This window comes from Eucyclogobius newberryi, unplaced genomic scaffold (assembly GCF_026437365.1).
Source record: "Eucyclogobius newberryi isolate DKJ021-1_F unplaced genomic scaffold, fEucNew1.0.hap1 SCAF_21, whole genome shotgun sequence".
Lineage (NCBI taxonomy): Eukaryota > Metazoa > Chordata > Actinopteri > Gobiiformes > Gobiidae > Eucyclogobius > Eucyclogobius newberryi.
In genome coordinates, this window is record NW_027315846.1 from 14,242,036 (window position 1) to 14,269,924 (window position 27,889).

Sequence of the window (27,889 nt, forward strand, 5' to 3'; positions counted from 1 at the left end):
TTCAAAGTTGCATTTTGATTCCTGCATGTCTGAGTAATCCTAAGATTCAAGTTTGTTTTCACCTACCCCCTATCCCCGCCCACATCCCTGTACTTAGTTTTGATTATCACTAACAAGCGACGTGTGTAGAAGCTAAATCCCAAAATAAGATTATGAAACAGTTAAATACTATTATATATCACAGTGTATGCAGCTAACATTTATTGTTTTCTTGATCTATATGGTACAATAAAAGTTGTAATTTTATGAGATTAGTTGAAAAAAAGTCCTACATTTTCAAGAATAAACTCATAACATTTCGACATTTAAGTCTAAGGAACGATTCTGGGACGGAGGAAAATCTTTCCAAAGTGATTGAAACATGTTTCCAGGACTAGAGCCAGGACGCAAATGGAGCTTGGCTTGGATGAGTTAAAAGTTAAGAGCCCAAAATAGATGTCTAACTTCATAATGCAGGCCTTTTAAACATCACAAACAATAATTTCCCCCATGTCCTTCTGGTCAATAGCCTGCGCACGGAGCTCAGCTCCTGGGCACTGCTCATAGACACTGGGCAGGGCACATGGCAAGGCACTGGGCATGGCACTGGGGAGGGCACTGGGGTACAAAGTCACAGTTCATATGCATGGATTTTACAACACAGCACTGTACTGTGGGCCGGGGGTGTTGATGGTGGGTTGTTGTCGTTTATTTTTCTGCAGGATTCGAGATCAGGGACTAAACCCAGTTGAAGTTCTGCATATTGGACTGGACAGTGTGCAGCTGTAGTTGTGTTAGTTGGCTGTGGACCGGGTTGTATCAAGATGGTGTTTTTGGGTTCATTCTACAAAGTTCATCCAATAGTGAGTGAAAGGAGCCTGTTTTGCACTGGCACAATACCGGTGTCACAGCCTGTGGGTAGATGCAGACTGCAGACAGCTGTTTTGGTGTTCTGTGTGAATAAAGAATATTTAAAAAACTAACATGAACACAATTGATGCATGTCCCAAAAATGTATTAACACCTGTGTGGGCTAGTGTTTTACCAAGTTTGTCCAAGGGATCCCACAAAGGTTTGAATCGGTGCTTAAAACCATAGCTTCCCAGTGCGCACGGCTCCTCAGGCTGTTACAGGGGTCGTAGTAAACACTATCCACAATGAGCACGTAACAACGGTGAACTGCAAAGAGCCCACGTAGAGAAAGAGCAATAGAAGAGCAGAGTATGTGTGAGGAGCACCAAGGCTCCTCCACCTGTCAGCAGTCATAACGTTGACGTCGGCTCCTAAACGTTTTAAATGTTGACTTCACATTTGGAATATTACGTTTTTATTCAGACTATTCTCATAAATAAACATTATTTTCGCAGTAGTTTGTGCTTGTAAGATTATTGTTTATTCTCTAAATATAGGACTGTTCTATAGCTCCGACTTTAATCTCAGAAAATTAAGACTTTAACATTAAAATGTTTATTATTAAAGGCGCAATGGACGATTTTTCGGCGATTTGAGAACGCAGGCGGAAGTGCGCATGCGCACTCCCCCGTGCGGACTGATACAACACACACGTGCGTTTGTTTATTAGCGCGACGGATCGCATCGCATCTCTCGTCTCCCGTAGATTTCCGTCTACTTCTGAGTCAGCTCGAACTGTCTTTCTCCGTCTTCATTTTGTCCCGTACACTGAGGGAACTATATTATGATAGATCAATGCGCTTAGACACGCGGAAATGTGGGACGAGCCGCATGTGGCTGAGCGGTAGGTGCGTTTTATGATTGATACGTGGCAGGACTAATCGGCAGTCAACGCCACGAGGAAATAAGACTCAAATTTATGCCAAAAAAAATGTCCATTCAACCTTTAATATAAGACTTTAAACTATACATCAATTTTAACAATATATAGTAGAATAGTAGAAAAAGCTTTAGTTGTAGTCATCTGGACTCAGTTAGAAAAAATAGACGTTTCGACTCTCATCCAAGAGTCATTGTCAATAAAAGAATTTAGACCGAGAACTCCGATATTTATACTATTCTGTGGTAAGTCCAGCCCATTGGGAGGAGCCTTCAGAGGGTAAGTTTCTGTTGAAACAAACAACTCTTTCCTCTTCAGGAAGGCTCTTCCCAATGGGCTGGACTTACCACAGAATAGTATAAATATCTGAGTTCTCGACCTAAATTCTTTTATTGACAATGACTCTTGGATGAGAGTCGAAACGTCTATTTTTTCTAACTGAGTCCAGATGACTACAACTGAAGCTTTTTCAACTATGGAACACGCCTGGACGAATGAGGGATTACACCGACAATATATAGTAGAAGCAAATAGAAGCAAATATGTTGGTATTCAAGTGCAGACAGTTAAACTTGAAAAAAGCCGTTGCTATAATTGAATAAAATACATCCTCACAACACATTCTATGTTTTACACAGAATATTCATGCTTTGAATATTTCACGGTTGACTGTTTTGTTAATTATGAAAATTCATACGGGAAAACTTTGGCACTGTTGCATTTTTCCTGCAGAGTGGACACAAGCTAAATTGAGACAGAAAAACGACAGGCGGACTGAAAACTCACAAGAAACAGAGAGGACTCCAACTGATGTGTTTATGTGTCACAGCGAGTGCTCAGAAGTAGTGGGCGAGTGCATTTCAAGTCCCTAATGCATAAAAAGCAGACACAGGCTGTCTCCAACTATAAATATTGGCCCAGATCAAAAACAGCTTCAGTTGTTGTGACTCTGCCGATTTCAATAGCTGAAGCAGGCCTTAAGATGACGGTTCAAATCCCTTTTCTCAGAGCGCTTTGTTTGGGTGTCACGTTTAATTCTGTCAGTATATGCAGTCATAGGGGATTCAACAGAGCAAAGGGCCAATGTTTTGTAGTTTGGATCAAAGTCAGTGTGATAGACAGCTCTCATTTACTAATAAGACTCTCTGCAGACTGAACGGCTTAGAGAGGTGGTACAAAAGATGTTTACCAATGCAATTAAATTAGAAGAGGCCAGGCAAGGAGAGGCACAATGGTTTAATTACACTTCAGTTTAAATCCCGGAGCATTCATTTATACATTTTAAACAGATCATTTAAACTTTTGAGTGTTTTTGTTGCAAACAAGAACAAAATAAACCATGTAATTTCTGCAAGGGCAGTTGTAGCACTAGTTAAGGTTAACTTTTTGACCAAAAAAATATATATACTTTGTACAGTTTGCATAGCATACATAGATTTGTGTTAACAGGTCAAGTGGAAGTGTTCATAGTCATTCCCACTATTTTCAGTCTTTATGGATAAAGACTACCCTAAATAATTTTGGCTCTCGATATGGCTTTGGTAGTTCTCAATCGTCCAAGCTGTCACAATCACATAAAATCTTAAAACTACTGCATAAAACTATTGCATATACTATGCAATCTTAAAATAAATTGACAATCGGCCATTTGACACCTGAAATGTTTTTAATGTTTTTTTGCCTTGCCTTGCCTTAGTTCATTTTAAATAGTGTTTGGTAAAATAACATTTATCCAGTGTAAACAAACAGATAAACCGGACAGGCTATCAGGAGGTGCTGCCCTATGGGCACGGCTTACGCAGCTCAGAGTAGGGTGAATATCCGAGTTCTCAGAATAGATTCTCAGATAGAAAATGAGTTTTGAATGTGAATGGAAAAACATATTTTTTCAAAAACAGTGTAGAGATCATTACACACATATGTTATCATCTATGTTATCATCTCCGACAACTGGATTAGAGGCAAGCCTTATGGATGAAGCATTTCCTTTCCTTCTGCCCATTATGAGTGGGCCGTGTTGATTGGCTCTCTACTTGTGGTCCGCCAGACCATAATACACTGTGACCTGTATAGAAAGGCACTTGAAGAAATAAAACTTCAAAGAGGGCTGTGAGATAGCAGCTGCCCAATCAGATCCTACTTTAGCAGAATAATAGCAGCCAGGTCCACAGGCTCCGCAAAGGGATGTGTCATAAATTATGAATTTCCATGAGAACAGATATGGATGGGGGTGTCATGCAATAATTGGCACAGCACTCGGCTCAGAGAGAGGGCTGAGTGATGTATGCTGCGGGCACCTGCCTTGAAAACGCAGAGTGATTTTTGCAAAGTCAGTGCCACACAAAGAAGTGGCCTCAATTATCATGGGTGACCCACAGCAGAAATCTGTGCTGAACTCATTTAGTGACCTGTTGGACAGCATTGTGCGAGCATCAAGGAGTCAAGGTCTGCCAAACTTTTAAGACCTTAAAGAACCACTACATTGTATACACTTTTAAGGACTTGCATTGCAAAAATAGCAAATTATCAATAGTGTTTTTATATAGTGAGTTCCCAGGAGGATTTTTTAAACCACTTGAAGCTATATTTAGAGTGATTAAGGAATATTTGAGTATTTAACATATTCAAGTCAGTATTGCTCTGAAAATGTCTGTTTTCCACTACCCTCATACACGCCCACAGCTCGGTATAACTCCCTTTACTGGTCACCCCGCAATCAAACTCAAACAGTACTGACACATGCAAAAGTATTGAGCTCATTGGTCATCTGTCATTTACAAACTTCTCTTACCACAAATTGACAAAGTTTTGTGCTTCACTTATTGATTCTGCATGAATCTGCAATGTTTTTCAGTCCTCTGGGATTTTTTCCCTGCTCTTTTTTCTTCGTAAGCAGCCATATCTGTGTCAATTATTGGCTATTCCACCTGTCAATCACGTCCCTCTGAACGCTGGAAGATGAACGCAGTGACCAGCTGGATATCAATCTGTGTAAAAAATACAAAAATAATATTTTTCGTGCATTGATTCAACGTTTCTGCCATTTCAGCACAAATTGAGAAAATATCCACTGCTCGCTATATGACCAGCAGCTCTCCACAGGCGGTCTGACAGCATGGTCCAGCAGCATGGGCCTTTGAAGTGAACAAATCAGTGCCAGTTTTCAACCAAAAGTTAGCAGATTAGTTTATTTTTATTTTTATACTCATTTATTTCAGATCAACAACGCAATTTAAATTGTACATAGTATATATATTTTTTAAAGATCCATAAAAAGGAGAAAAAAAGCATAAAGAATTTTTCTTAATGCTTTTCTTTGTTTCTAGATGTTTTTCTTACTACTTTCTGCGGTATGTGGTGTGTATATAAGTGTTTGGAACCCCAAGTCATCACCAGAGGTCACAATATCTAATTTTAGTGTCACAAATAATCACAATATTACAATTACATCACGATATAATTGCTCACATCATCACCTTTATTTTCTTTTATTGTAATACATTACTGTTCCAATAGTATGTGACCAGCTAGTCAAATTGCTTTGTTTTTAGTTCTTAAAACTATATTGTAACCTGAATAATCACAATTATCGATTAAAGGAATAACCTTGACATCCATCACTCACATGTGTCTCTTGCATAATCAACATCATGAACAGATGGCACTTTTCACTAAATTCAAGTTGTGCCAATTATGTGTTTTGTTTCTCAATCATATAATTATAACAGTAACATATCCTCTTGTTAAACAACCCTCCAACTATAGTAGCCGTGATTGTACAGCCATTTACCTTGAGCACCATTTGAAAATACTCAAAATACCAAATCTGCTTCTCCGGCCACTCGAAAACACAAGTACGTGCTCAAGGGCTGGTGTGGGCTACTCAGTCACGAGTGCCAACTATACTTTAGGCAGACACATCTCACGAACGGACCTTAAAAACCATGCCTTTCATCCATATCAACCCTCTGCCTCTTTTGTTTTTCAGGTGAAGGAGTGAACGGATGAGGCCAGTGACTTTTCAGCGGCACGAATAGAGTCGGTGCAAGGTTCACCAAGGAGAGGAAGACTTGGGATTTATAGTTGTTTACAAGAGAAACTCAAGGTCAGTACAAAGCACTTTATGCTTGTTTGAAAAAGGAATGCACTTTTATATTTCTTATGATATTCTCTGTGTTTTGGTAAGTCTATTTTTGAGTCTAGTACAAGATCAGAAATGAACTGAATTACTGTATGATGAGATAAACTACAACAGCAATAACATAAATCAGTGTTTTAATCTTCATGTGTATTAATTTTAGGGATTTGAAGATTATTTTGTTTGTTAATACGTAATTGTCATTATATTGTCACAATATGATCGTAATTACTAAAAACTAATAATTATGACTATTTTAGAACAAAAACTAAGTCATTTAAATTAAATCTGTGCTATGTAAATGTATAGTGCTTTTTATGTGTCTGTTTATATCAAAATAACTTTACTTTAGCATTCAAAAAGGTTGCTTTCATAAATCTGGTCACATACTATTGGAACAGTAATCTATTAATCCGTTAATCGTTAATAATCACAATAATAATTTTATATTGTGACATTCCTATTTGGCAGTGGTTTCTGAAAAATTGGACATAAGTTTATTTTCTTTGTGTAACATTGTTCTTTTTTTCTGTTGCCATTCATTATTAGTTTATTTATTTATGGATTCAATAATTAGATATTTAATAGCTTGTGGTTTTATTGCAGTAGAAGTCAGAGGTGACCTTCAAGGAATAATGGTTACTGCTTTATTAAGCTACACTACAAACTCACTGTTGGTGTAATGGTGTTTTATTTATTTCCCCATCCCTGGTGATAACTTAGACATGTAGCCAGTTATAAAAATGTCAACATTAGTATCAAAAGTCTTTTAAAGTGTCAGTCCCTGCTGCGGCGGCATGACAGGTTCAGGTTCTCTGGGTAATTCCTTGGCCTTATGTCACAGGCTTCAGACGTATGGCGCTGTGATGATAGCACTATACCAGCTGCTTTGAATGTGATATCCAAGATGAAAAGTCAAGATATTTCACTTACAAGTCAGCCTACGATTTCGTTTGAGAGTTTTTTTTTAGGGGGTGGCATTTTGTTGCAGCCAAACGTGTGTCAACAAACAACTAACTTTGTGTTGAGTCCACCATGTCACCTTGTGTGACATTAAAACACATAGACTTGGATACAGTCGTGTGCAATTAGAACCAGCAATGCTACACTAGACAAATATGTAAGATAATCCTTTATTGTCCACACATGGGGAAATTTCATTGTTGCAACGCAGTTAGATACAGAGGAAAAGAACAGATCACTTATAGGAAGTTTGAAAAACACTCTCAATAGAAGAACTCTTATAAACAAAAACTCTTATAAACAAAAACTCCTATAGACAAAACCTCCCATTTCCCAACAAAGGATGGAGGAGAAAAATAAATACAAATAAAAAATAAATACATAAATAAATAAATAATAATATATAAAATAAAATAAAAAACAGCTAGCGTTAGACAAGATAATACTACTAATAATAATGAATATAGCCGCAAGCGGCAATGATCGGCCCTCGCCACGCCGCCGCCACGCCGCCGCCACACCGCAAGAGGAGGGGGCGCTAACGCGCCCCAATTGTCCTTTTATTACGCCTACTGCTGAATCTGTGACGCTGTCACATCTTCTCCCCTTTGTTTTACCATTCAAAAAGCAGTTTTATTTGGAATTCCTGGCAAAATGTGCGGCTTTGCCTTACAGACACCGTGACTCTTTGAATCAATGTGGATAACTTTTGATGGTCCACACCTGAAGATGAGTCTCACCAAATTTCAGGTTAATAGGGCTAAAGCCCTGGGAGGAGTTTGTGAAAGTCTAGAGTGTAAACATGTTCTGGCGATTTCCCCATTGGAATAACATGGGAGGTTTCGGTCATCACTACGGCAACACCGTAACAATTGACATGGGTCAATGACATGGCTCTCATTTACATTTTTGATGGGAATGCCAAAATTGAGTTTTGTGTCAAATTTCGGAAAACTAAACATTTAACCTCCATATAAAATCTGTAGGAGGCGCTGTGGCGCCAAATAAATTTATTTCACTTCAAGTAGGTTTAGGGCAAAGAGTTTAACAACTGATTCTAATTTGACGCAATTCGGACTTTATCTGCGCAAACGGCAGAAATTTTAAATATGGGAGATTTCTGAAATTCTAGCTACAGTTTGCGGCTTTGCCGCTCAGAGACCGTGAGAGGTATCAATGTAATTTGGATAACTTTTGATGTCCCACTCCTCAGTAGCATTTTCACCAAATTTCAGCTTTTTAGGGCCAACGCCCTGGGAGGAGTTTGTAAAAGTACGACGTTTGGAAAAACTCCCAAGTCCTAATTAGCCATTTTTGAACCAATATGGCCAACATTTGGTTGGGCGGACGGCGTTGCCGTGATAATATTTTTTACTTCTCTTGTCACCATCTACCTCTGCGCCAAATTTCATGATTCTACGATAAGATTTTTTTTTGGGTCATTTTCTATCTTAATGCATTTTTGATACATTTGAGGGCGCTGACACGCCAATTTTTTTAAATTTTAGAAAAGGGAGATAGCCAGAATGTAAGGAGGCACGATTTTTAGAGGTGTGTAAATTTTTGTGACTTTTCGTCAATGTTCACTGGGTGAAAAATAGGGGGGTTGGTCCCGAGAAGAAGAAGAAGAAGAAGAAGAAGAAGAAGAAGAAGAAGAAGAAGAAGAAGAAGAAGAAGAAGAAGAAGAAGAAGAAGAAGAAGAAGAAGAAGAAGAAGAAGAAGAAGAAGAAGAAGAAGAAGAAGAAGAAGAAGAAGAAGAAGAAGAAGAAGAAGAAGAAGAAGAAGAAGAAGAATTCCGATGCGAAAACAATGTTTCCCATTTTTCAAATATCATAAACTATACATTTTCGGAAAGCGCTCGCGCTTTCCTACCTCATGGTGTGGGTCCCTGGTCACTGACGGGTACTTACGTTAATTTTGAGTGGGCTCCGCCCACTTTGTGTTTTTGGCCCTCTATACAGTAATAATGTTCAATTTTTGCATTACATGCTTATATGCACGGAACATGCAAGAGATGGGGAACGTATTCGTGAGCTACTTAGCGCAAATGAGTGCTTTATATGGGGATAATGTAAAGTGCCCGTTTAGTGCGCACTTTTGCACGGGCTTCGCCCGTTTACAACGGTAATGTTCCATTTTCCTACTACTAATTAGTATGCACGGGGCGTGCATGAGTGGAGGAGTGCGTTAGTGAGTGTTTGGAAGTGGGCGAGCGCTTCGCGCTCGATTACGTGCGCACTTTCGCAGCCGTGCTTCGCACGGCCTTACGGGACTAATAGGCCTCTCGCCAGCTTGTGGCGCTAGGGCCTAATAATGGAAAAATAAACACTCTATTCTCATCGGTTATACGCACATGAATGTGACACCATTGCATGTGATCACTAAATTGTTGTATATATTGATGTATATTGCATAATGGTAAAATGTAGCAATGTGGAACTCTCGACTAAAAGGTGGTGTGGGGCAAAAACCATGTAAACAGCGTCTTATCAGAGCCGACTGTCCATCCAGTCAGACGCCGGTAAAAAGCTCCATTCACCTGGAGCCTTCTCGCTTGTCACTTACTCACAGCACAAAGGCAGTTTGCTTTGACAGCGCCAGAGATCAGTCGTAATGTCTGTTATTATCCGGCAAAATAAGAAATAAGTGATGTTCAGATTGGTAAGGAAGTTGCCTTTGCAACATAGACGTTTTCCACTCATTTAGAGCAACAAAAGAAGCGAGAAGAATGAGAGCATATAAATCCTTTTAATCCAAATAAAGTAATCAATAGCAATGATATATTTGGTCAACCCATTAATTGGCACAGCAACTAAAGCACTACAGCTCTATTAAATGATAAAACAGCATTTGATTTGTATTTTCTCTTACCGATAACTATTGAATATTGTGAGTATGGTATGGCATTGAAAAGGCAAACCCGCTTACTAAGAATGCATGTTTTTCAAGGATTTGTTTAAGCAATAGAAAAGCCACACCGTTCTTGTTTAAGTAATTTTCTGTTTTGTTTAATTATTTTATAAGGTCTTTTATATTCTCAAACGGTATAAAATCCTTTTGTATCAGACGCAAATCAGAACGTTAGCCCTCAAATCATTTCAGTTTTTTTTTTTTTTTTGACAGTTTTGGCTTGGTATATCTTAAAGTAGGTAGGACAAACTAAGTAACTTGGGATTCATTGTGACCCCGCGACCCAAAGTCCTCTCTGTCTGTGCGCTGGCCACTCGCTGACCTCTGCTTGTTTACTGGATCTTTCTGTCCTGGTACAGTGCTATTCCCAATTCACCTTGCTCTGTTTCCCCCCCAAAAATATGGGATAAGATTTTCATGGTGCTCTTTCGGATAGAAGGAAGTGTAATCATTGCAAAAAATCGAACTGCAATGAAAATGCCTGATGGCAGATGATTGCATGACTTCACTTAAAGCTGGTGGCGTCCCTCTTTCAGAAAAAGGTAACACAATGCACCTTTAAACGTTGTAATTTTTGCTCTCCTCGATTTTTTGTGTGTGATATTTTTCTTTTCCAACCCTTTCTCCTTCACCACGTACGGCTCTGTCCATCTTGTGTCTGCATTTGTTAGTCCAACCACACTTTGTTTACTCCTCTCTTCTGACCTTTTGCGGGAACATCCGTCAAATGTTTGGTCTTGTTTTTTTTAAATGTCTGTTTTTTGCCACTCTGCCAAGGAAGGAGGTTAGGTTTGTTTTTGTGTCGGTTAGTTCACCACATGCTTGTTTCCATGGAGATTTTATTCCATCGCTGGTTGTAAACTTGCAACGCCATCTTGCATTGAATACATTTTGAGTGTTCTGCGACTGCGACTGTTACATGAGATACATTTAAACCACAATTTCACTCACAAGACCACAAACATGCAAGAGTTCACACTAAAACAACTATTGATACAGCAAAGTACTAGAAAGCATTGTATTTATATATAAAAAGACAGAAAAAAAATCATAATTCACTGCTAAATCTTAAACTAGCTCGCTCCACACCTTCCATGTAAATCCTTATAATCTAAATTAAAAATATAGTCAACTGATCGATTAAAACTCCATCAACCGTTTAATTGACTAAAGGCCGACAGCCCAAGTGTCCAGTTGACACATTTTCATTGCGAGATAGGGCTAAAGCTTTTGAGTTCTGCCCTTCTAGTTGTCACTTTCATTTCTTCTCGGAGACATATTTTATACTTGTGGCAATGACTTACACAACCAATGACATTGCAGCAGATGAGGTTAGACCAATGACACCCCCCCTAGGAATATTCCAACAGTTTTATTAGATGTTTTATAGGCTGAGAATCCCATGGCACTTTGAAGGACAGCCAGGGTCAACTCTATCTACGCGACGTATTGTTTCAATTGCAGGGACTGGTGCTATAGGCGCTCGTGTGCTTTTATATAGGAATAACAGCTTTGTTACATATGTTACAGGGCATAGAACCAGTCATCAGCAAGCAAGCAAATGAATCTACACCTGTTTACATGGATTAAATCAAACTAAACAAGTGAAAGTTCCTCAGGCAGTTGAGAAGCCTCAGGGTCCACAGGTCAGGCTCGTAAAATGGGGCATATAAGGTCTAACAGCACCGCCCCCCCTGAAGGAGAACAATACGTGCAATGAACAGACACAAGTGAACAAAAATGTGAAATGTTGTCGATAGGAAAGTAGATAGTGCTCGTGCGGGTCCAAGAGCAGTGTACCAACCTTTTTTTTCCTTTTCTGTTCCTAACTGGCCAGACCATAAGCTGGTCTTATAAGAAGCCTCTTTAACATGGACATGGAGCTGATTCCATGACAAGGCTTGGAAGCTAAACGCTCTACCTCCTACTGTGCTTTTAGAGACTCGTCACCACCATCCAGCGTTTCAAGTGTCGTCTATGGCTTTTCAGTTAGGAGGACAATTTAAATTTGATTTTAAACTCAATAGGGAGCCAGTGAAGAGACTCGAGCACCAGCGTAATGGCACAGCACACGTATGCCAGGCTCCAAGTGCAGCCGGCCACAGGGTCACGAGTTTCATTCCCGACTCTGACAATTTACTGCATGTCCTCCCTTATCTCTCATCCCCCGTTTCACTCTGTACTTTCCTGTCAATAAAGCCTACGGGCAGCAAAATCATTAGAAAAAAAAAGAAGAAGCTTTTTATAGAGCTTTTAGGACACGCTGCGAGCAGGGAGTTACAATAATCTAATCTAGATGTAACAGCATCACTTTTAGGCAAGATTTTAGCTATATTAGTCAGATGAAAGCAGGCTTGTTTTATCTGTGCTTTGAATCATTCAAAGGAGTCTTATTTGACCAGCAGCTCTCATTCAAATTGAATGAGGGCTGCTGGTCAAATAAGACTCCGAGGTTTCTTACAGTAGAATTGGAGGCTACACTGACATTGTCTAGTGTGACTATCTGCTCAGACAAAGTGTTGTGTAAGTTCTGTAAGTATTTTACAAACAAAAAAACTAAAAAAGAAAATATTGCCTTAACATATTGCTAAAATGTTAAGGGTGTGTAAAAAACATTAGTTAGCACACAATAAGGTAATGTAAAATTAATTATGATGGTCTGATATTACTAACATGTAGCCAAGTGGTTTTAATGGGTTAAAACCACATTGATTGTTCACATGTTGTAACTTTCTGTGGCGAATCCTTGTTTCTTCATTGAAATCACATGTTCCACTTCACTTTGGCCTCCCTTGTTTAAATTAGACTGTTTTTGCTCTTTTAAAGGGTCTGTGGTCCCACGTTTGTCCAGTACTGCAGCTGGATGTTTTGTCTCTCGAACTAGCTAACTAAATGTACATGTTGTTGCATTTTTCTGGTAGTAAGTGAAAAGGCAGCTTGAGTTGTGCATTCACATACGGTTTTATTTCCTCGAACACATTTAACACTGATTAACTGATGCCAAATAAAGATCCTTAGAGTGTGCCCTGTCTCCCACACATGGAACTCATCAGCTTCACATGAATTTTAATAATAGTCAATGGAATATTGATGTGATCTCAATATGTCACTCCAAAACATTTAGGGTAAGTGGTGCGTGTGCTCCCCGTGGACCCTGTGTATCGCGGTGTAACGAGGCAGGGCTATTTGATTAGAGAGTGTTTGAGCTCACTTCCACTTTGGAGGGTGCTTAGCTTGGCCCGGTTGACAGACACTGGCAAAGATCAAGACGCCGAGGTTTGAATAAACATGTTTCAACTATCGTAAACAAGACAACGAGACGAGAATGACAGTGGGACAATCTGCATTGAGCTTGAGTATGTTTCTGCAGTAGTCGGAGAAGTACTCAATCTTGTTATTTAAGTAAAAGTACTGATAATAGATGCCCCGTACCAGGTTTAGATTTCAGGTTTCACTCAACTCTGCCCTGGTTTCTGTCTGTTAAAGATGTTCAGGTCAGTTGCGGAATATAAATCAATGTTGTGGTATCCAAATTAGAGTTTTTGGTTTGACGTATTAATCCATTTGTATTTTAAACACCACATTTGGTAACGTTCTTCGAATTGTGAACATTTTGTCCTTTGCATTTCCTATCCACTTTTTGGGTTCAATGCTGCATAGTTCGGAGTGAAAAATGTAAAACTACTACATTTTAATTCAGAAACTCACTTAAAGGTTATGCATAGATTATAGACTTGTTTTGCTATGGCCTCTTTTGTTTTTATTATGTGGAGAGAAAAGAAATTGTTCTCTTTTCACAGCAGCAAATGAACATTTCAGGCTTACAAATGAGGGCTATTGAGACAGTCCTTTCTTCAGAAGGAGGCCACGGCGCTGCGTTGATTCCAAAATCCAAATTAAAACCGACAGTCCAATAAAGTCTTGAATTGGGGTAATTCGCTGGAGATTATTGTTTTTCGGTGACTTAATTCTCTGTAATTAGACTTTAATTAGATTGAAGATAACTTTTTAACAGCATTTTTACAGCGATATATTGGTGTACCCTTGCTTACTAAGATTTTTGTTTTAACTTAATCAATGTTTTCAATTAAACAGCAACGGGAAAGATACACACTCCCAGTACTATTTGTTATAACCAAGACAAAGTGTGTCGCGCTTTCTATTTTCAACTGAGTCAACACCCAAAAGGAACATGACAGTCAAACTGAATCCGCCTCTTTTCACGCTCATACAGATTATTTAAAACAAGCTGATGAAACTGTACCGCAAATTTAAGCGTAAATTTTTTTCTTCTTTTCCTTGATTTGGCTTTGATCAGGAAATGTCTGGGTGAAGATCCGTGAATAGCTTTTACCCTCCTTCAGCATCTGTTTAGGAAGTCGTCCCAAAACTGTCATCGTGAGTCAGAAACGTGAGACACATGAGGCAGGTCTGAGGAAAAAACAGGATCTTTCCAGGAAGAGGTTTAACATCTCCACACCTTCATGTTAGTCATTCCAGTCTTGAAGATAGTGTTCAAGCCTGCCTACTGTGTACACCTGCCTCACGTCGCCATGGAGACTGGTGGTGTTTCTTCTATTTGCGTCATTATGTAAATTATTTTACATGAGGGCGGACTGGTTTGGATCTAGGGTTAGAATAATTCAGATCTTTAATGTACATATCTGGTGATGCAAGAACCATTAAAAAAAACTGAGATGATTCTTTGTCACAATTATCACGACCAAAATAATTTAGATTGTTGATAATATCACAATAACATCATTTTAAAAACAGTTTTGACATGTTATGGATATCAATGAGTATAGCAATATGGATTAGTTGCTTTTTTCCACACAATCTGGTGGTTTAATGGCAATTAGGAGCGGGCAAATTTAGCAAAATAAATATTGTTAGCAATGTGTTCACAATGCATCAGGAATGGACTTTTATTTCAATTTAAATGTGATTTTGTTTGCATTTATGTTAAGTTGATGTCTACTTGTGTTATTATTTAGATTTTTATTCTCTGGTCATTTTCTCTGGTCAAAAAGGACAAAAATCTGAACAATTCTGAATAAATAAACAAAAAGTCAGATTCAAGCATCAAACAAAACATAAATGGACCATGAAAGTGCAGAAATATAACTTTATACCTTTGTTTGGGATATTACACTAACATTGTTAATCAAATCAGATTATTAAGTGTGTTTTTGGGCCACTGCTCGATGCGGTTGTGTTTCTGCTGTGTGGGTTTATGAACATGGCTCACATTTTTGCATCAAAGCGTCAACAAGTCGCTTTTTTATACATGGAACCGGTACAAACGTCATCCCTTGTTTGCGTGCCCGACTCAGCTGAAGTCCTGTTGCTGTCCTGAGCTCCAGGGAAAAGGAGGAAGCAGAGGAAAAGAGGAACAATGTCAGGTCAAGCGCAAAGCCTCATGTTCTTTCTAGGCTCAAAAAAACACAATGTTGTTCTTGCTAGTTCAGTTATTTGCTAGCGTTAGTTATATGTTAAATCCATTGATGAATATATATATATATTTTTGTACAACCATAATGAAATAGTGTGTGTTTTCCTAGGCAGAGGAGTGGTGTCTGAGCACAAAGGTGAATGGTAAAATATGTAATACAAGCTCCCCCTGCTTAGTGTTTTAAATATTAATTCACTCAAAGGTTGAAGTGGTCAAGATCAGCATATTTTAACCTTCTATGGTGTGGAAATCCCGTTGGGCGCTTAAAATTAAACATATGAAATGTATATAGTTGGAGATACGCGTACATAATTCTGGTGATGTAATTAAATTAAATAATAATGTGGTTTATGTGAAGTAACGTTAAAAAACTGTAAAATGTGCTGTAAATAATGTTAGAGTCAGGAGTTAGAGGAAAGAAATATGAAACATTTTGTACATGTTTCAAATAATCTGTAATGTTGGGTCGTTATAGAGCTGTCCCTGTGTAGTTAGCATACAAATACTTTATTACGGCTGTCAAAAGTGGAATTAATTAAAGTCTCGTTGTGTGAATCCGTTAGAACTGGAAGGGCAAACTGTGGAGGAAAGACTCGACTAGACTTTAGTCGCGGTCATTCAAATATGTTAGAATTATAAGCTCAGTTTTGGCCACGCTCCGGTGACACACACGGAGCCCAGCGGCCAATGACAAGCAGCGAAACAGTGTCTGAATTATAATTTTCTATTTTCATCTTTACATAAAGAAATATGCAAAACGTATGCGTAAAATTCCTGCTTAAATATCAGATTAATAATTCAGAAAGAGCACATGCACTTCTTTTACATTTACAAGCAGAGCTGAAGTGATAAACAAACTCTCACTGCGTGGTTCACCCCTCCTCCTCTTTCTTCCACTCTCCTCCTCTCCCCTCCTCTTTCTTCCACTCTCCTCCTCTCCCCTCCTCTTTCTTCCACTCTCCTCCTCTTTCTTCCACTCTCCTCCTCTCCCCTCCTCTTTCTTCCACTCTCCTCCTCTTTCTTCCACTCTCCTCCTCTCCCCTCCTCTTTCTTCCACTCTCCTCCTCTCCCCTCCTCTTTCTTCCACTCTCCTCCTCTTTCTTCCACTCTCCTCCTCTCCCCTCCTCTTTCTTCCACTCTCCTCCTCTTTCTTCCACTCTCCTCCTCTCCCCTCCTCTTTCTTCCACTCTCCTCCTCTCCCCTCCTCTTTCTTCCACTCTCCTCCTCTTTCTTCCACTCTCCTCCTCTCCCCTCCTCTTTCTTCCACTCTCCTCCTCTTTCTTCCACTCTCCTCCTCTCCCCTCCTCTTTCTTCCACTCTCCTCCTCTCCCCTCCTCTTTCTTCCACTCTCCTCCTCTTTCTTCCACTCTCCTCCTCTCCCCTCCTCTTTCTTCCACTCTCCTCCTCTTTCTTCCACTCTCCTCCTCTCCCCTCCTCTTTCTTCCACTCTCCTCCTCTTTCTTCCACTCTCCTCCTCTTTCTTCCACTCTCCTCCTCTCCCCTCCTCTTTCTTCCACTCTCCTCCTCTTTCTTCCACTCTCCTCCTCTTTCTTCCACTCTCCTCCTCTCCCCTCCTCTTTCTTCCACTCTCCTCCTCTTTCTTCCACTCTCCTCCTCTCCCCTCCTCTTTCTTCCACTCTCCTCCTCTTTCTTCCACTCTCCTCCTCTTTCTTCCACTCTCCTCCTCTTTCTTCCACTCTCCTCCTCTCCCCTCCTCTTTCTTCCACTCTCCTCCTCTTTCTTCCACTCTCCTCCTCTTTCTTCCACTCTCCTCCTCTCCCCTCCTCTTTCTTCCACTCTCCTCCTCTTTCTTCCACTCTCCTCCTCTCCCCTTCTCTTTCTTCCACTCTCCTCCTCCCTCCTCCTCTTTCTTCCACTCTCCTCCTCTCTCCTCTTTCTTCCACTCTCCTCCTCTCCCCTTCTCTTTCTTCCACTCTCCTCCTCTTTCTTCCACTCTCCTCCTCTCCCATTCTCTTTCTTCCACTCTCCTCCTCCCTCATCCTCTTTCTTCCACTCTCCTCCTCTCTCCTCTTTCTTCCACTCTCCTCCTCTCCCCTTCTCTTTCTTCCACTCTCCTCCTCTTTCTTCCACTCTCCTCCTCTCTCCTCTTTCTTCCACTCTCCTCCTCTCCCCTCCTCTTTCTTCCACTCTCCTCCTCTTTCTTCCACCCTCCTCCTCTTTCTTCCACTCTCCTCCTCTTTCTTCCACTCTCCTCCTCTCCCCTCCTCTTTCTTCCACTCTCCTCCTCTTTCTTCCACTCTCCTCCTCTCCCCTTCTCTTTCTTCCACTCTCCTCCTCCCTCCTCCTCTTTCTTCCACTCTCCTCCTCTCTCCTCTTTCTTCCACTCTCCTCCTCTCCCCTTCTCTTTCTTCCACTCTCCTCCTCTTTCTTCCACTCTCCTCCTCTCCCATTCTCTTTCTTCCACTCTCCTCCTCCCTCATCCTCTTTCTTCCACTCTCCTCCTCTCTCCTCTTTCTTCCACTCTCCTCCTCTCCCCTTCTCTTTCTTCCACTCTCCTCCTCTTTCTTCCACTCTCCTCCTCTCTCCTCTTTCTTCCACTCTCCTCCTCCCTCCTCCTCTTTCTTCCACTCTCCTCCTCTCCCATTCTCTTTCTTCCACTCTCCTCCTCCCTCCTCCTCTTTCTTCCACTCTCCTCCTCTCTCCTCTTTCTTCCACTCTCCTCCTCTCCCATTCTCTTTCTTCCACTCTCCTCCTCCCTCCTCCTCTTTCTTCCACTCTCCTCCTCTCTCCTCTTTCTTCCACTCTCCTCCTCTCCCCTCCTCTTTATTCCACTCTCCTCCTCTCCCCTTCTCTTTCTTCCACTCTCCTCCTCCCTCCTCCTCTTTCTTCCACTCTCCTCCTCTCTCCTCTTTCTTCCACTCTCCTCCTCTCCCCTCCTCTTTCTTCCACTCTCCTCCTCTCCCCTCCTCTTTCTTCCACTCTCCTCCTCCCCCCTTCTCTTTCTTCCACTCTCCTCCTCTTTCTTCCACTCTCCTCCTCTCCCCTCCTCTTTCTTCCACTCTCCTCCTCTCCCCTCCTCTTTCTTCCACTCTCCTCCTCTCTCTTCTACTCTCCTCCTCCTCTCGCCTCTACGCTCCTCCTCTCTCCTCTACTCTCCTCCTCTCTCCTCTACTCTCCTCCTCTCTCCTCTACTCTCCTCCTCTCTCTTCCACTCTCTTCCTCTCTCCTCCTCTCTCTTCCACTCTCCTCTCTCCTCTACTCTCCTCATCTCTCTTCCTCTCTCCTCCTCTCTCTTCCTCTCTCTTCCACTCTCCTCCTCTCCCCTCCTCTTTCTTCCACTCTCCTCCTCTTTCTTCCACTCTCCTCCTCTTTCTTCCACTCTCCTCCTCTTTCTTCCACTCTCCTCCTCTCTCCTCTTTCTTCCACTCTCCTCCTCTCCCCTTCTCTTTCTTCCACTCTCCTCCTCTCTCCTCTTTCTCCCACTCTCCTCCTCTCCCCTTCTCTTTCTTCCACTCTCCTCCTCTCTCCTCTTTCTTCCACTCTCCTCCTCTCCCCTTCTCTTTCTTCCACTCTCCTCCTCTTTATTCCACTCTCCCCCTCTCCCCTTCTCTTTCTTCCACTCTCCTCCTCCCTCCTCCTCTTTCTTCCACTCTCCTCCTCTCTCCTCTTTCTTCCACTCTCCTCCTCTCCCCTCCTCTTTCTTCCACTCTCCTCCTCCCCCCTTCTCTTTCTTCCACTCTCCTCCTCTTTCTTCCACTCTCCTCCTCCCTCCTCCTCTTTCTTCCACTCTCCTCCTCTCTCCTCTTTCTTCCACTCTCCTCCTCTCCCCTCCTCTTTCTTCCACTCTCCTCCTCCCCCCTTCTCTTTCTTCCACTCTCCTCCTCTTTCTTCCACTCTCCTCCTCTCCCCTCCTCTTTCTTCCTCTCTCCTCCTCTTTCTTCCATTCTACTCCTCTGCCCTTCTCTTTCTTCCACTCTCCTCCTCTCTCTTCTACTCTCCTCCTCCTCTCGCCTCCTCCCTCCTCTACTCTCCTCCTCTCTCCTCTACTCTCCTCCTCTCTCTTCCACTCTCTTCCTTTCTCCTCCTCTCTCTTCCACTCTCCTCTCTCCTCTACTCTCCTCATCTCTCTTCCTCTCCCCTCCTCTCTCTTCCTCTCTCTTCCACTCTCCTCCTCTCCCCTCCTCTTTCTTCCACTCTCCTCCTCTCCCTTCCACTCTCCTCCTCTCTCTTCTACTCTCCTCCTTCTCTCGCCTCTACTCTCCTCCTCTCTCCTCTACTCTCCTCCTCTCTCCTCTACTCTCCTCCTCTCTCCTCCACTCTCTTCCTCTCTCCTCCTCTCTCTTCCACTCTCCTCTCTCCTCTACTCTCCTCATCTCTCTTCCTCTCTCCTCCTCTCTCTTCCTCTCTCTTCCACTCTCCTCCTCCCCCCTCCTCTTTCTTCCACTCTCCTCCTCTCTCTTCCACTCTCCTCCTCTCTCTTCTACTCTCCTCCTCCTCTCGCCTCTACTCTCCTCCTCTCTCCTCTACTCCCCTCCTCTCTCTTCCTCTCTCCTCCTCTCTCTTCCACTCTCCTCTCTCCTCTACTCTCCTCATCTCTCTTCCTCTCTCTTCCACTCGCCTCCTCTCTCCTAGTTCCTAGTTTTAATCACGTGACTGAAACCCATGAAAAGGCCTTTGCACCAACTGAGATTATGAGATCATCAAATTGTAGAATATGAACACAACCTATTAAATTAGGAATCATTGTGGGATGAAAATTAGTTTGAACTATCAGGACTTCACCTTGGTATCAAATTCGAGTTTATGAAGCTTGCCTGTCCCTGGATAAACACGCATTTTAAGTTTCACTTACAGGTCTTTTTAATTAGAAGTTTCCCTGACCATATAACTGTAAGAACATACAGCAGCATTATTTGCAGATACAGTTCCGACTGCTTTATTGTTCTATTCACGCTTCTATATTATAGTTAACGTCATAACTTGCTCCGCTCTCTCTCTAAACCAGGCTTAATGTTCATCAATAATTCTATGAGGCAACTTTGATTGTTCATTAGTACAAAATGTTCCTTTGGAAAAATGACAGCCGCTATTTGAAGTACACTTTTATTAAACTTGACCATGCCAAACGGTCAGGCTTATAAATGTATTTAACTGTCTATGAATAATTTAGAGGGTAAAATTAGTCATTTATTTATGCATGATTGGATGAAATTTTCCTAATGCTTGCCCATGCAGTTAGCACCAATTAACTGTATATGGACTCTGTGTCATTAATCTCTATGGTCTGAGTAAGAATGGATCATGTACTAAGCAGAACACAGATTAAAGATTTCAGGGATGTATTAGAATTAAGTGATTTAATTGCATAGTCATGAATTAGTTGCTTTATATATATATATATATATATATATATATATATATATATATATATATATATATATATATATATATATATTACAGTGATAAGAATAAATGTAAATAATTAGACCACTATAAGAGCACACTGCCTCACAAACAGCCATTGTCATCAAATATTCATTCTGTCATCTCATCAGTTTTGCCATCTGAGCTGCCGCTTGCCAAAATGTTTATTGCTGATGCGTTTCAAACTGGAGACAACAACCCAGTCTCCCAACAGAGGAGCACTAAAACTGACAGGAACTCTGTAATTAGATTCAGCTCAGTGGTAAGTCTGCTTTGTGCATAAATACGGGCTGTTGTTGTTTAGATTCATTTGGAGGAAGCTATGTAATGGGTGATTTTAATTTGTGGGGGCACATAGTCGCTAATGTGATAAAAACGTGTGATATTTTCCATACAGAAATATCAGTTAACATCATTAAGATCGTGCTCTTGCTTTAAGGATGAAATCCTGTGGATGCAGCAGCACCATTTCAGTGCAGACAACATGCATAAATAACTGTTATTAAATACTTAGAGCACATTTTAAAAGGAAAAACTAACAATCGGCATGTATTCAATTACAATGCTTAAAAAGCAAAACAATTTTTACTAGGAGCCGGATGGTTTCTCCACAGATCTAACCTGTAAATTGGTTAGATGACGACACCAGTTGCGCTCTATGGAGATATAAACGTTAAATGCTATCGACCTTATTCCGCCCCGCCCACTTGTCCCTCTTTTCCCACATGATCACCACTTCTGTTGTAATCACACTTCCACTCCAGCGGGAATTCTGTTTGTTTAAATTTAATTTAATTTAATTTATTTATTTATACAGGGAAAACCCAAAGAGAAAAGTTCTCTTTTTCATGGGTATCCTGTTAAAATACAACACAAAATACACAACAAACATAGGATACTAAAACACAAATAAAATAATCAATACAATGAAACAATACATTAAAACAAATTTAAACATACAATCTGAGATACAATTATGTAAAACAATGAAGAATGAGAGAAAAGTCTTGCTGCTAAATATGACCAACAAGTCAACAATGCTTCCCTGGGCGGCCAAAAATGTCTTTGTAGAAGTTATTTTCTCTGGAGGTCGGCGGCCTTATGTTGACTAATACAACTGAACAAGGGGTTACGTCGTATGGCGGCGCCCAGATGACGTCCGGAATATGGTGAATACTGAAAAACGTAATAGCGCTGTGTTATAAGGACAATGACATGATTTAAAGATGTGTTTCCGGGAAAGAGTCAAATAAATTAACTGTCTACAAGAAAATGTCTGTTCAGATGATCATGTTTCAGCAAACTCTGCCCTTAGAAGACAGGATCTTTCACAAAAAAAGACCTTCATTTCAAAGATGAATCTAATTAATCAGATTTAAAAGCTTTTTCAAAGTATGAATTTGTCCCAAGATTGGAAACCATCATCAATCTGGAGTGTGAAGGGGATCTGTGGGTCTAAAACTATTAAAAAAAAAAAAAAAAGGTTCTCACTGCCTCTCCAAAACGTCTTGATTAAAAAGTATTGATTTAAGTTAGAAAGGAGTTGTATTTCTCTAAAGACCTGAAGGAAAGAAACTCGGGCATGTTCAGCAACTTTAACTTTCAATACTTTTATGATCCTTCGTTTGGGCTCCCGACCTTTCCAAAAGTCCATTGCACTCTCCTCTGACAGTGCCATTCAAGCATTTTATTAATTCTATTGATTAGAAGAAAAGTGTCAAGATAAGAGACATCTCCAAAAACCTCAAACATTTGGTTATAAAGGAATGACAGTAAAAAAAATAATGAAACCATGACTTTTCTGACATTTACAGTTTTTCTTGAGCCCAATCACTTTTTTTTTAAAATCTGTATTTCATATCTGTATTTGTATCGCCTTTGTTCATACAAATCTTTCAAAATGGCTCTTGTACAACAACAACAAAAGCCACTGAGAAGAACAAAACCCTCCACTCTTTTGTACAACATAAAGTCATTGTCTCTTTGAAAATCAGGCTGCCCTTTTCCCATTACTTACATTGCTAGTTAATAGAATTGTATTAGGACTATTGATTATGTCTTAAAAGGCCTTTCTAAAGAAGATGTGTAGACCGCACTGACTGACCTGGAGAATATATTGCTTGGATTGGATTAACCACCACTGAACATTTATCTATTGCACACATTTAAAAGGCAGCCTTGCAGAGACTAAGTTACCATTGGAATTCAAACAAAGAAAGAAATAACGTAATGCCGCTGTGTTCTCGGTTTAGTTTCCTTGTTTACTACCAACGGTCCATGCCAGAAAGAGTAGAACATTAAAAAAATCTGCCTTTTAGATTTTGGAATACATGAATGGATTACGATGCTGCATTTGTTTCAAGTTGAGCTATTTTGTACCAATATTTGAACAAAATGGATAAACCTGTTGGAAAGGATTGACTTTTACAATACGGGGCAAAGGCGATCATTAAAATTGTAAAATATTTTAAAAAGTGGCACCACATCTTGAACACACTTCACACCAAAAGGTTTCATATTGATTATGATTTTAAACATGCCACTGCCAACAACATACATTAAAAGGACTTGAATTTGGGATATTAATCTTAGTTTGAATAGATTTTATTTTGATTTGCTTCAGAATATTTATTTTCATATTCAACCCAAATTATTTCCCAATGGGGTAATATTTATGTACTTACCTCATGGGCAAATTCATTTTCTTTTTTCCTTCTTTCTTCTTTTTAGCCAAAATGAAAAAAAAACACAAAACAAGCAACAAAAAAAAAGAATACAGGGCCAGAGAAAAACTAATTGGGCATAATATTAAATAATGATTTTGGGTGGGGAAAAAACATGCAAAGATAAGAAAGGTCAAGGAACACAAGGTCTGAAATAAAAGTGTTATTTAGTCCAGTTTCAAGTTGAGTCCATATGTGATTTTTTTTTCTACATTGCCCATGGCAGGGGTTTTGAGGCCCAAATACAAGGTTCTGAAATTGAAAAATGTAGTGGAATGGTCATGTCAAAAACAGTCTGCAGTGCCTTGTTAATTTCTATCCAATTAATTTCTTATTTCAAGCTAAATTATCTTAAAACCAGTCAGAAAGAACCAGTCATTACTCACACATAACTCGCAGCAAGATTCATATTCTGATTTCAGGTATTTTAAGCAAGGCCTGATATTAAATTATTGCCTTGTTGGGCCAATTTGGGCCATAGTTATGACACCCAACCCCTGCCATTGGTATATGTTTATTCACAAGGGTGTGCCTGTTCCCTCCATAAATACTGTCATTTTCCGACTTTTTTCACACCCTTCATACAATAGTGCGGCTAATTTATCGATCTTCACTGGCCAGGGGGACACGTCGGCTTGTCTGTATTTCAAGCATCAAAATGCTGTGTATTTTATTACAATCCAACTCATAATCACTGAGAAATGAGTATAATAAGGAACTGAATCTGGACGTGTGAACATATGATACAGCAATCTGTATTTAATAACCTGCCCCGCACTGAAATGAGAATTGACTACCTTGTGCCAGCTTTATGTTTATATATCTCATGTTACAACGTGGGCACCTGTGGCTTATTGACAGGCGAGGCTGTATATGAACCATTTCTTTTTTTGTTGTAAATTTTGTTGGTGCAGCTTTTATTCAAGAGCGCTCTATAGCCCGAAAATTACAGTATATGCATATATTGAATTAAAGACTGGTAGACAGTATTCTCTGTGATCTCAAGACCCTTTGTTTCTTACTGTACCAAGTATTCACACAGAAACTGGCTTTTCAATATTCTGCTCCCTCAACATGAAATCACTTACAAAAGGTGTGAAAACTAAAAGTTAATTTAAATCTGTGTTGAAAGGCCTAGATAAGAGATCTATGGTTGTAAATATCTCTAGGAAATTCATTTTTTTGATTGCGTAAATGTGTGTTGATGTTATCTTAGCCCTTGAAAAAGATTATTCATCACAATGCAACTTTCCTGGTTAAATTAAAAATGTATATACTTTTTTGGGGGAAAATGTCTATCCAGAATATGCAGGTTGGTGTTTGCTATGGATCTGAAAACTGCAATGGGATTTTCAAGTTCCTTATCAAGCATCTTAGGGCCGTCATTTGTGAATCAGTGCTTCAATATGAATGCAAAAACAACCTCTTTGTTTTGATTTAGAAAAACACCTCACGCTGCACTCCTCCTTAGCACTATTTTTGCCTCCTCAGCCTTTTGAACGCTCCGAATGTGTCAGACTTAGCCAGCGCTGACAAAGCCCGCCATGTTTAATTGATCAAAGCGTGCTGTGATTGGCAGCAGTGTTTTCAACGGCTAATTAACTGATGACATATATTGTACGGGCAGACAACAAAGTAGTCCCACATCATGCAAATGTAGAGCAACTTTTCCAGCTCTCTCCTCTTTGCGCAGAAGCCGCCATACTGCAGAGGCTAAATATAACCCAGGCCTGTTTTCTGCACGCCTCAAAACGCCTCTCTTGGGTCTTTAGTATTGCTTTTTGTTCTTCTATTTCCATTACAACATCCGGCAAATAGAGAGTTGGGGAGCAAAGAAATGTCGTATTAGAATAATTAGTTTTCATAATGATTTCTTGAAGAAGTAGAAGTGTGAATTTATTTATATATTTATTATATACACGGTGTATATAGATATCGTATATAAACCATATATATAGTTGACAAAAATATCTACTTTTAGTCATTGTTTTATTGGAGAGAAATTCAAGTATTTTAAGGCATATAGTTTTAGTCTTTATGATTATTACAAAAAATATGACATTGTTATAACTATAACACAAATATACTAGTGTGTAGTGTATGTGATCATTTTAATTCATGTAGACAAGAGTTCTATGAAATCTTTTTGTATTTCCTTTGAATACAGGGTCCAAGACCAACACCAACTTTCCCCCTTTTTTGTTTTCAGAATCTACAATGCAGAAAGTAATAGTAGATAGTAAGATAATTTGTCAGATCAGATTTTGAATTTAAAATGCTGCTGAATTCATCCTTTAGAATTTAACTCTGAATTTTGTATTCTTTTTTATTTCATCCACACATTTTTTTGCAGTGAGTGAGTTTTACATTCTCATTGTTTGTCTCAGTTTAAAAAGTCAAAATGAAAATAATCACCTTTTAAACAGTCAATGCATAGATATTCAAGTGAATTTAGCATATACAGTAGAAAAGGGCACTAACAATTGATCCAGGGGAGTGCATTTTGAATCTTTACTGCAAATGTAGTTGAATTTGAAGGCTTGAAAATCCATGCAGTGAATATTCAAAAGGTGATTATTTGAAATTAAAAACTAAATCTAATGAAAGCAATTATCTAGTCTCTTATAACTTGTTTCAAAGCATATTTACCTTGAGCGTTTATGACATCCGTAACAGATCTAGAAACTGAAACCTCAGACAAAAAATACTTACAGAGTAGCCAGCCGTTTCAGTCTGTTAATTGCTGTAAAAAACTTAAAAATAAAAATGTTTGTGTCACACGCAGTGCTCAACAAAGACAACATAATTGCTATGTTTTACAATAGCGAGCCATTATAGCTCGGTACCAGAACAACTTTAACTGTTTCTCTGTAATTACATATACAGTCCAAGCTGCTCAGGTGTATACTCTCTCAGTGGTTTTTGAGTGGGTTTTACATCTCTGACAAAGAAACAAAACAATACTTTCAGTTTTGGCACTTCATTTGAGAAACACTTACCATTAAACTTTGTGATTTAAAAGTGCTTTGAAGTTTTAAGTGTTGACAGTGAGTCTTGCGGGAGGTGCAAACCCAGAATGTTCGGGGTGCCGCTGTGCCTTTGTGCCAGACACTTCACCAGCCTTGCTCACAGATGCATGAATTATTGAATCTCTGTGGTGGTCATAGAGAGCAGCTGGTGCTATGTGCAGAGATCAATCCCGAGCTTACATGCTTTTGTGGACGTCACATTGTTTCCTGGCTTAAGAAGTAAGAACCTTGCTGAGAATAACGTGTTGTAATTACACAGCTACACAAATTATCCCACTTTTGGTCAATTCTTCAATGAACTGTTTGTGCTTTGCTACCAAGCGCATTGCTGATGCATAATTCATCAACTCCATGAAAGAGATTAGCTGTATTTGAAAAGTACACACACACACACACAGTTTTGGATACTTTGCATTAAACTAATGTGTTTGGCAATGAGCTAAGGGCAGAAACAATACATGTATAAACTGTATAATAGCCTTACCTATCTCAAGAGGTATAACATCATTAAATGCATAAAATTCTGCTAACCTTCTTGGTGCAAGTCCATCCATCCATCCATCTTCTGCCGCTTTATCCGGGGCCGGGTCGCGGGGGCAGCAGTCTGAGCAGGGACTCCCAGACTTCCTTCTCCCCAGACACTTCCTCTAACTCCTCCGGGGGGATTCCGAGGCGTTCCCAGGCCAGCCGAGAGACATAGTCTCTCCAGCGTGTCCTGGGTCTTCCCCGGGGCCTCTTCCCGGTGGGACATGCCTGAAACACCTCCCGAGGGAGGCGCCCAGGAGGCATCCGGAACAGATGCCCGAACCACCTCAGCTGGCTCCTCTCGACGTGGAGGAGCAGCGGCTCTACTCCGAGCTCCCCCCGTGTGGCCGAGCTCCTCACCTTATCTCTAAGGGAGCGCCCAGCCACACGGCGGAGGAAACTCATTTCGACCGCTTGTATCCGCGATCTTGTTCTTTCGGTCACTACCCAAAGCTCATGACCATAGGTGAGGGTAGGAACATAGACCGACCGCTAAATAGAGAGCTTTGCCTTTCAGCTCAGCTCCCTCTTCACCACAACAGTCCGATGCAGCGACTGCATCACTGCAGCCGCTGCACCTATCCGCCTGTCGATCTCACGCTCCATCCTTCCCTCACTCGTGAACAAGACCCAGAGATACTTGAACTCCTCCACTTGGGGCAAGGAAACCCCACCCACCTGGAGAGGGCAAGCCACCTTTTTCCGGTCGAGAACCATGGCCTCGGATTTGGAGGTGCTGATTCTCATCCCAGCCGCTTCACACTCGGCTGCAAACCGTCCCAGTGCATGTTGCAGGTCCGGGTTTGATGGAGCCATCAGGACAACATCGTCTGCAAACAGCAGAGATGAGATCCTGTGGTCCCCAAACCGGACACCCTCCGACCCCTGACTGCGCCTAGAAATTCTGTCCATAAAAATTATGAACAGAACCGGTGACAAAGGGCAGCCCTGGCGGAGTCCAACATGCACTGGGAACAGGTCTGACTTACT

At 40.4% G+C, this 27,889-nt stretch overlaps 1 protein-coding gene across 1 annotated transcript in view; it reads left to right on the forward strand.

The window, feature by feature from the left end:
• The window catches only part of LOC140370560 (leucine-rich repeat and fibronectin type-III domain-containing protein 2), a 150,953-nt gene that overhangs the window by 55,140 nt on the left and 67,924 nt on the right, over positions 1-27,889 (forward strand). The window contains exon 2 of the mRNA XM_072457736.1: positions 5,760-5,876. The gene's annotated coding sequence lies outside the window, so the exon portion shown is untranslated. The remainder of the gene's footprint in view (positions 1-5,759; positions 5,877-27,889) is intronic.